The sequence below is a fragment of the Schistocerca piceifrons genome, unplaced genomic scaffold, assembly GCF_021461385.2.
Source record: "Schistocerca piceifrons isolate TAMUIC-IGC-003096 unplaced genomic scaffold, iqSchPice1.1 HiC_scaffold_961, whole genome shotgun sequence".
NCBI classification, from domain to species: Eukaryota; Metazoa; Arthropoda; class Insecta; order Orthoptera; family Acrididae; genus Schistocerca; species Schistocerca piceifrons.
The window spans coordinates 730,001-740,000 of record NW_025729236.1 but is presented as its reverse complement, the minus strand read 5'-3'; the positions used below and the strand labels follow the sequence as shown (position 1 = coordinate 740,000).

Sequence of the window (10,000 nt, the reverse complement as noted above, 5' to 3'; positions counted from 1 at the left end):
CCCCCCCCCCCCCACACCTCCCCACGTCCCCACCTTGCCCCCTGCCTTCGCAAGCTGGTTGGTGAGAAGTTTGCATGTTCAATGCCCTTCGCATGCGACGTACTCAGGCTACGTTGTGGTGCGGCCTGTGTCAACTGTCCGCTGATGTCGTACGCGTAAACCACAATCTGTACTGCACATTCGTCCTTATGTACTGAATGATACATCGTGGCACATGTGTGACCGTACAACGACTGCGCCCAAAAACGGCGGACCATACAGTGCAAATATTGTGCACGCAGCTACGTGTCGTCTCCCTATGACAGCTGGATTGCAGTGTGGTACGCCATAGAGACGTGTGGGAGGAACGGACGCCGTGGATGGCGATCAGCATGAGCTGTCTGTTGATGTATTCGGACCTAGTCGTCTCTCCTCACACACCGTGATAGCATGGTGCACCGCGTTCCATATCTGCGACATGCTACAGAGGCCGGTTGACAGTCGTTCGAGCAATGGACATCGCATACGTACGGGGGCCACCTTCCACGTATTGTCTAGGCGTGCACATTTTGTTGCGTGTATGTGGGCAGACGTAGTGTGGTGTGACACCTGACACAGGCATGCAATAATCGTGGAAGTTGCAAATGGCGATGGACGCATACGTTTTCTGGTGAAGTTACGCAAATGAACAAATGGTAACCCGTTGTGGTGCGGTTGTTCTCGCTAGGGGTGAATCGGTGATGGCGACGGTAGGTTGAGGTACTAACCGGTTGTTCCAGCGATACCCACCATGCCGACGAAACTGAACGGCATCTGGGTGTGAAGCGATACGCGGCGGTGGCTGGGTGGGACCGTCCCCGGCCGGTGAGGGGGCGCCTCCCGGCGTGCTGGCCGCGCGGTGCGTGGGCGCACGCGCTACAGCCGGCTGGTGGGGGCGGCCAGTGGCAGGCGCGCCGGCCGACGGACGCGGCAGGCGTCGCAGCTGCGCGCCGGCGCACCCTGCGCGCGGCGCCGTGCGGCCAAAGTAGGTCCTCGCGGGCCCGGTGCGAAGCGCGGTGGACATCTTCAGTGTGCTGGTCCGATTGAGGACTGTGTGCGTTGAGGATGCGCCGCCGCCCGGCGCTCGGCGCCGCGACGCCGTCTGCTGCTCGGTCGCCCCAGCGGTTCTCGCTGGTGGTTTGTATCGCAGCTGTGCGGATGTGTTGGCGCGTGCGCTGTGCTGGGAGAGTTCGCTTCGGCACCCAAGTGGGGCTTTTGTCCTTCTGTGGCGCTGGCGTTGGAGCTGCCGGTCACCGTAGGTGGCGCGTGTTGTCTCCCGCCGGCAATGCCACGACAGCACGCTCCCGGGCCTCTGTCGGCAGCGGCAAGCTCAGTTGGGAGCACGGGTGGTCGCACCGAAAGCGTCTACTCGCCTAACTCCGGGCGATTGCGCCTCTCTCGAACCCGACCAAGTACTTGGGACGGCGCTGCGCGCCGCCGGGACCTGAGAGGGTTTCGAGGTGTATTGTGCAGGGGAGCTCAGCCTCCTCCTGTTTGCAGAATGATTGAGCGGACGCTTGCGTGTTCGCGCGGGCCCCCGGGACACACTCCCGGGCGGCCGGCTGCTCAGCTCTAGTTGACGCAGCTCCCTGGTTGATCCTGCCAGTAGTCATATGCTTGTCTCAAAGATTAAGCCATGCATGTCTCAGTACAAGCCGCATTAAGGTGAAACCGCGAATGGCTCATTAAATCAGTTATGGTTCCTTAGATCGTACCCACGTTACTTGGATAACTGTGGTAATTCTAGAGCTAATACATGCAAACAGAGTCCCGACCAGAGATGGAAGGGACGCTTTTATTAGATCAAAACCAATCGGTCGGCTCGTCCGGTCCGTTTGCCTTGGTGACTCTGAATAACTTTGGGCTGATCGCACGGTCCTCGTACTGGCGACGCATCTTTCAAATGTCTGCCTTATCAACTGTCGATGGTAGGTTCTGCGCCTACCATGGTTGTAACGGGTAACGGGGAATCAGGGTTCGATTCCGGAGAGGGAGCCTGAGAAACGGCTACCACATCCAAGGAAGGCAGCAGGCGCGCAAATTACCCACTCCCGGCACGGGGAGGTAGTGACGAAAAATAACGATACGGGACTCATCCGAGGCCCCGTAATCGGAATGAGTACACTTTAAATCCTTTAACGAGTATCTATTGGAGGGCAAGTCTGGTGCCAGCAGCCGCGGTAATTCCAGCTCCAATAGCGTATATTAAAGTTGTTGCGGTTAAAAAGCTCGTAGTTGGATTTGTGTCCCACGCTGTTGGTTCACCGCCCGTCGGTGTTTAACTGGCATGTATCGTGGGACGTCCTGCCGGTGGGGCGAGCCGAAGGCGTGCGACCGCCCCGTGCGTGCTCGTGCGTCCCGAGGCGGACCCCGTTGAAATCCTACCAGGGTGCTCTTTATTGAGTGTCTCGGTGGGCCGGCACGTTTACTTTGAACAAATTAGAGTGCTTAAAGCAGGCAAGCCCGCCTGAATACTGTGTGCATGGAATAATGGAATAGGACCTCGGTTCTATTTTGTTGGTTTTCGGAACCCGAGGTAATGATTAATAGGGACAGGCGGGGGCATTCGTATTGCGACGTTAGAGGTGAAATTCTTGGATCGTCGCAAGACGAACAGAAGCGAAAGCATTTGCCAAGTATGTTTTCATTAATCAAGAACGAAAGTTAGAGGTTCGAAGGCGATCAGATACCGCCCTAGTTCTAACCATAAACGATGCCAGCCAGCGATCCGCCGCAGTTCCTCCGATGACTCGGCGGGCAGCCTCCGGGAAACCAAAGCTTTTGGGTTCCGGGGGAAGTATGGTTGCAAAGCTGAAACTTAAAGGAATTGACGGAAGGGCACCACCAGGAGTGGAGCCTGCGGCTTAATTTGACTCAACACGGGAAACCTCACCAGGCCCGGACACCGGAAGGATTGACAGATTGATAGCTCTTTCTTGATTCGGTGGGTGGTGGTGCATGGCCGTTCTTAGTTGGTGGAGCGATTTGTCTGGTTAATTCCGATAACGAACGAGACTCTAGCCTGCTAACTAGTCGCGTGACATCCTTCGTGCTGTCAGCGATTACTTTTCTTCTTAGAGGGACAGGCGGCTTCTAGCCGCACGAGATTGAGCAATAACAGGTCTGTGATGCCCTTAGATGTTCTGGGCCGCACGCGCGCTACACTGAAGGAATCAGCGTGTCTTCCTAGGCCGAAAGGTCGGGGTAACCCGCAGAACCTCCTTCGTGCTAGGGATTGGGGCTTGCAATTGTTCCCCATGAACGAGGAATTCCCAGTAAGCGCGAGTCATAAGCTCGCGTTGATTACGTCCCTGCCCTTTGTACACACCGCCCGTCGCTACTACCGATTGAATGATTTAGTGAGGTCTTCGGACTGGTACGCGGCATTGACTCTGTCGTTGCCGATGCTACCGGAAAGATGACCAAACTTGATCATTTAGAGGAAGTAAAAGTCGTAACAAGGTTTCTGTAGGTGAACCTGCGGAAGGATCATTACCGACTAGACTGCATGTCTTTCGATGTGCGTGTCGTGTCGCGCAACACGCTACCTGTACGGCTCGCCGTAGCCGTGCGCCGCGTGCGGAACCACGCGTGCCTCTCAAAACTAGCGGCAATGTTGTGTGGTACGAGCGCTGAAGCGCTGGAGCGGCTGGCCTGCGGCACCTGGCGCCTGGCGCCGGTTTTGAATGACTTTCGCCCGAGTGCCTGTCCGCTCCGGTGTGGAGCCGTACGACGCCCGTCGGCCGTGAGGCCGTTGGACACAGAACGCTGGAACAGGGGCCGCCACACGCCTCACTCCCGCCTATGCGACCGTCTCGAAAGAGACGGCGGAAACTGAGAAAAGATCACCCAGGACGGTGGATCACTCGGCTCGTGGGTCGATGAAGAACGCAGCAAATTGCGCGTCGACATGTGAACTGCAGGACACATGAACATCGACGTTTCGAACGCACATTGCGGTCCATGGATTCCGTTCCCGGGCCACGTCTGGCTGAGGGTCGGCTACGTATACTGAAGCGCGCGGCGTTTGCCCCGCTTCGCAGACCTGGGAGTGTCGCGGCCGCCTGTGGGGCCGGCCGCGTCTCCTCAAACGTGCGATGCGCGCCCGTCGCCTGGCGGTTCGCATACCGGTACTTTCTCGGTAGCGTGCACAGCCGGCTGGCGGTGTGGCGTGCGACACCTCGTACAACGACCTCAGAGCAGGCGAGACTACCCGCTGAATTTAAGCATATTACTAAGCGGAGGAAAAGAAACTAACAAGGATTCCCCCAGTAGCGGCGAGCGAACAGGGAAGAGTCCAGCACCGAACCCCGCAGGCTGCCGCCTGTCGTGGCATGTGGTGTTTGGGAGGGTCCACTACCCCGACGCCTCGCGCCGAGCCCAAGTCCAACTTGAATGAGGCCACGGCCCGTAGAGGGTGCCAGGCCCGTAGCGGCCGGTGCGAGCGTCGGCGGGACCTCTCCTTCGAGTCGGGTTGCTTGAGAGTGCAGCTCCAAGTGGGTGGTAAACTCCATCTGAGACTAAATATGACCACGAGACCGATAGCGAACAAGTACCGTGAGGGAAAGTTGAAAAGAACTTTGAAGAGAGAGTTCAAAAGTACGTGAAACCGTTCTGGGGTAAACGTGAGAAGTCCGAAAGGTCGAACGGGTGAGATTCACGCCCATCCGGCCACTGGCCTCCGCCCTCGGCAGATGGGGCCGGCCGCCCGCGCGGAGCAATCCGCGGCGGGGTCGTGTCCGGTTGCCTTTCCACTCGCCGCGGGGTGGGGCCGTTCCGGTGTGCGGTGGGCCGCACTTCTCCCCTAGTAGGACGTCGCGACCCGCTGGGTGCCGGCCTACGGCCCGGGTGCGCAGCCTGTCCTTCCGCGGGCCTCGGTTCGCGTCTGTTGGGCAGAGCCCCGGTGTCCTGGCTGGCTGCCCGGCGGTATATCTGGAGGAGTCGATTCGCCCCTTTGGGCGCTCGGGCTCCCGGCAAGCGCGCGCGGTTCTTCCCGGATGACGGACCTACCTGGCCCGGCCCCGGACCCGCGCCACTGTTGGCTCGGGATGCTCTCGGGCGGAATAATCGCTCCCGTCAGCGGCGCTTCAGCTTTGGACAATTTCACGACCCGTCTTGAAACACGGACCAAGGAGTCTAACATGTGCGCGAGTCATTGGGCTGTACGAAACCTAAAGGCGTAATGAAAGTGAAGGTCTCGCCTTGCGCGGGCCGAGGGAGGATGGGGCTTCCCCGCCCTTCACGGGGCGGCGGCCTCCGCACTCCCGGGGCGTCTCGTCCTCATTGCGAGGTGAGGCGCACCTAGAGCGTACACGTTGGGACCCGAAAGATGGTGAACTATGCCTGGCCAGGACGAAGTCAGGGGAAACCCTGATGGAGGTCCGTAGCGATTCTGACGTGCAAATCGATCGTCGGAGCTGGGTATAGGGGCGAAAGACTAATCGAACCATCTAGTAGCTGGTTCCCTCCGAAGTTTCCCTCAGGATAGCTGGTGCTCGTACGAGTCTCATCCGGTAAAGCGAATGATTAGAGGCCTTGGGGCCGAAACGACCTCAACCTATTCTCAAACTTTAAATGGGTGAGATCTCCGGCTTGCTTGATATGCTGAAGCCGCGAGCAAACGACTCGGATCGGAGTGCCAAGTGGGCCACTTTTGGTAAGCAGAACTGGCGCTGTGGGATGAACCAAACGCCGAGTTAAGGCGCCCGAATCGACGCTCATGGGAAACCATGAAAGGCGTTGGTTGCTTAAGACAGCAGGACGGTGGCCATGGAAGTCGGAATCCGCTAAGGAGTGTGTAACAACTCACCTGCCGAAGCAACTAGCCCTGAAAATGGATGGCGCTGAAGCGTCGTGCCTATACTCGGCCGTCAGTCTGGCAGTCATGGCCGGTCCTTGCGGCCGGCCGCGAAGCCCTGACGAGTAGGAGGGTCGCGGCGGTGGGCGCAGAAGGGTCTGGGCGTGAGCCTGCCTGGAGCCGCCGTCGGTGCAGATCTTGGTGGTAGTAGCAAATACTCCAGCGAGGCCCTGGAGGGCTGACGCGGAGAAGGGTTTCGTGTGAACAGCCGTTGCACACGAGTCAGTCGATCCTAAGCCCTAGGAGAAATCCGATGTTGATGGGGGCCGTCATAGCATGATGCGCTTTGTGCTGGCCCCCGTTGGGCGAAAGGGAATCCGGTTCCTATTCCGGAACCCGGCAGCGGAACCGATACAAGTCGGGCCCCTCTTTTAGAGATGCTCGTCGGGGTAACCCAAAAGGACCCGGAGACGCCGTCGGGAGATCGGGGAAGAGTTTTCTTTTCTGCATGAGCGTTCGAGTTCCCTGGAATCCTCTAGCAGGGAGATAGGGTTTGGAACGCGAAGAGCACCGCAGTTGCGGCGGTGTCCCGATCTTCCCCTCGGACCTTGAAAATCCGGGAGAGGGCCACGTGGAGGTGTCGCGCCGGTTCGTACCCATATCCGCAGCAGGTCTCCAAGGTGAAGAGCCTCTAGTCGATAGAATAATGTAGGTAAGGGAAGTCGGCAAATTGGATCCGTAACTTCGGGATAAGGATTGGCTCTGAGGATCGGGGCGTGTCGGGCTTGGTCGGGAAGTGGGTCAGCGCTAACGTGCCGGGCCTGGGCGAGGTGAGTGCCGTAGGGGTGCCGGTAAGTGCGGGCGTTTAGCGCGGGCGTGGTCTGCTCTCGCCGTTGGTCGGCCTCGTGCTGGCCGGCGGTGCAGGATGCGCGCGCCTGCGCGGCGTTCGCGCCCCGGTGCTTCAACCTGCGTGCAGGATCCGAGCTCGGTCCCGTGCCTTGGCCTCCCACGGATCTTCCTTGCTGCGAGGCCGCGTCCGCCTTAGCGTGCTCCTCCGGGGGCGCGCGGGTGCGCGGATTCTCTTCGGCCGCCATTCAACGATCAACTCAGAACTGGCACGGACTGGGGGAATCCGACTGTCTAATTAAAACAAAGCATTGCGATGGCCCTAGCGGGTGTTGACGCAATGTGATTTCTGCCCAGTGCTCTGAATGTCAACTTGAAGAAATTCAAGCAAGCGCGGGTAAACGGCGGGAGTAACTATGACTCTCTTAAGGTGGCCAAGTGGCGGCGGTGTGGCTGCATCCGGACTTGGCTTTTCGAAGTGCGGTCTTGATGTAGTCGTGCTGCTGCTGCGAGGTGCCTTCCTTGGGTTATAGTTACAGGGAGAGTGATGCGCAATACATGGGCCTAGCCCTCTTAGCCTCTCCTCTCCTGCGGTCTTCTCCCCTTCTCGTGGGCCCGCTGATTTTCGCAGAGTGGAAGACCGCACCAGGGGCTTGGGGGGGTTACCAGCCCCCCCTCGCATTATCCCTTTATAGTTGGGGGCAGCCGACAAGAAACAAGAGATGGTGGCCCTTCCGCTGAAGGTGCCACCCCAGCTACCCCAGCACCTATCCGGCCAACCGGCCGTAACGAAAATGCGATAGTTTGTGTAGCTCCCTTTGCTTGCAGTGAGTGCCACCGCACTTTTACCACGAAGAACGGTCTCGGGGTCCATCGCCGCCGCCAACACCCTGCGGCCGCCAACGCTGAGATCGTGACGGAGAGGCATCGCGCGAGGTGGACGGAGGAAGAAGTCCTGTCGCTCGCCAAGGCAGAGGCCGAACTGTTCCTTGAGAGGGACGCCCGGTTCTTCTTTGTAAATCAAGAACTTACCAGGATGTTCCCCGACCGAACGCTTGAAGCAATCAAGTGCCGACGGCGGCAAGCTGCCCACAAGCAGCTTGTCCGCCAATTCATGGAGGCACTTGAGATCGGTCGGGGCGAAGAGCCGGCGTCCCGCCGTGGAGCAGCGAGCTCGCTGCCTGACGCGGGCGAGGCCGCTGCGCCGCCCGTCGACGCAGCCGAGGACTTCGCGGCCGACACCACCGGGCCGCCGCCGGAGGGGCCGACTGACGCCGCCATCTGGGAGCATCTGGCGGGGCTACCTGCTTCCGCCCAGCGTTTCTCTGCCCTGGATCGAGTCATTGGTCTGGGGCGGGGCACGCCGCCCGATGTCATCCTGGGCATGCTCCCGGATGCCCTTGCGTCGGTCGGGTCCAGGGGGGAGAGGTCGATCACCAGGACACAGCGGCCGCGCCAATCATCCAAGCGGCCGCCTGCCGCCCCGCCGCTGCAGAAGCGCAAGCGGCGCCGCTGGGAATACGCGCGCACACAGGACGCCTTCCGTAGGTCGCGTGCACGTTGCGTGCGCGGCTTGCTGGACGGCACCCTGCTGCAGCCGCCACCCGACATCCCCGGTCTGCTGGACTTCTGGGCGGACCTCTTCACGAAGAAGCCGATCTCCACCGCCGGCTTCATCCGTGACCGCCTTCTCCCGCACTCGGAGCCTGTCGCTCCTGAGTGCCTATGGGGGCCGGTCACACGTGAGGAGGTCGCTGCTGCCTTGCCGCCCAGGGGATCGGCAGCCGGGCCGGACGGCCTGACTCCAGCGGAGCTGCGGCGCCTGCCGCATGAAGTCCTGGTGAAACTCTTGAACCTCTTCCTCCTGGCCCGCGCCCTCCCCGAGCGTCTGCTTCGCGCCCGGACGTCACTTCTCCCCAAAACGGCTGCACCAACATCCCCCGCTGACTTTCGCCCCATTACGGTCTGCTCGGTGTTGGCGCGGACCTTTCACAAGGTTCTCGCGTCACGCCTGATGCGTGCATGTGCTGTGGACGAACGTCAGCGGGCATTCATCCCCCGGGATGGGATGTTGGAAAACACCTTCATCTTGGACACTGCTCTCACCGACGCAGTCCGCTCCTGTCGCTCTGTTTTTGTGGCATCGATCGACGTCTCTAAAGCGTTCGATTCGGTGGACCATGCTGCCCTCCGCCCCGTGCTGAGGGCTCATGGCCTGCCGGATTGCTTTATTGAGTACGTCGAAAGGTGTTACGAGGGTAGCACGACAGTGATAGCGGGCGGCGCCGACGTGGGCGTGCCCCTGCAGCCGGCTAGGGGTGTGCGTCAGGGTGACCCCCTCTCCCCCCTCCTTTTCAATTTTGCGGTGGACTATGTTTTGAGTCAACTTCCCTCCCACATCGGAGCTCGGATCCTTGGTCGCAGAGTTAACGCTGCGGCCTTCGCAGATGACGTCCTGCTTTTTGCATCGACCGCGAGGGGATTGCAGTCCCTCATCGACGCAGCCGTCGCAGCCCTCGCCCATCTGGGGCTGCAGATCAACGCCCGGAAGTGTTTCACCCTCGCCTTAGTCGCGTCTGGGCGCGACAAGAAGGTGAAGGTCGACGCCGACGTTACCTTCAAAGCGGGCAACGCCACCGTGCCCGCCCTACGTGTGGGTGAAACCTTCCGGTACCTGGGACTGCAATTCTCCACCGCGGGTCGCTGCGTTTTCAACCCACGACGCCACCTGGTGGAGCAGCTGGACGTCATCTCCCGAGCTCCGCTCAAGCCGCAACAGCGCCTCCACGCCCTCACCACCGTACTTCTGCCTGGCCTGTACCATGGGCTGGCCCTCAGCCGCACCCGAGTGGGTGCGTTGAAAGCGGCAGATGTGACCATCCGTGCCGCCGTCAGGAGATGGTTCCGCCTTCCGGCGGACACTCCCCTGGGCTACTTCCACGCTCCTGTAGCCCAGGGAGGCCTCGGCATCCCATCATGCCGATGGATGGGGCCAACACTTCGCCGGTCCCGTCTCCTGGCGCTGAAGAGGATTGGGCCAGCCGCCGACGGTGCAGGCCGGGACGAGGTGCAGCGTGAGATTGAGGCGCTGGAGCGGCATCTTATGTGGGAGGGCCACCTCCTCAAATCGTCGACGCAGGTTGGAGAGATGTGGGCCGCGCGCCTGCACGTTGCCTTTGACGGTGCGGCGCTGTCATCTTCCGCCGCCGTCAAGGGGCAACACCAGTGGGTCGCTGACACCAGTCGCCTGCTATCTGGGCGTAACTTCATCGACGCTCTCCGCGCCCGCATCAACGCCTTCCCCACGAAGGCACGGCGCAGTCGCGGGCGGGAGGCGGA

The 10,000-nt window shown here is 60.5% G+C and overlaps 2 non-coding genes and 1 pseudogene across 2 annotated transcripts; all 3 read left to right on the top strand.

Moving 5' to 3' along the window:
* The first annotated feature begins 1,604 nt into the window (after positions 1 to 1,604).
* LOC124774270 lies at positions 1,605 to 3,513 on the top strand. The gene has a single exon (XR_007015258.1). It is a non-coding gene; the product is annotated as a small subunit ribosomal RNA (ribosomal RNA).
* Positions 3,514 to 3,864: 351 nt separating this feature from the next.
* LOC124773985 lies at positions 3,865 to 4,019 on the top strand. Its single transcript, XR_007014985.1, has one exon. It is a non-coding gene; the product is annotated as a 5.8S ribosomal RNA (ribosomal RNA).
* A 188-nt stretch (positions 4,020 to 4,207) lies between these two features.
* LOC124774436 overlaps positions 4,208 to 10,000 on the top strand; it is a 7,967-nt pseudogene continuing 2,174 nt past the window's right edge.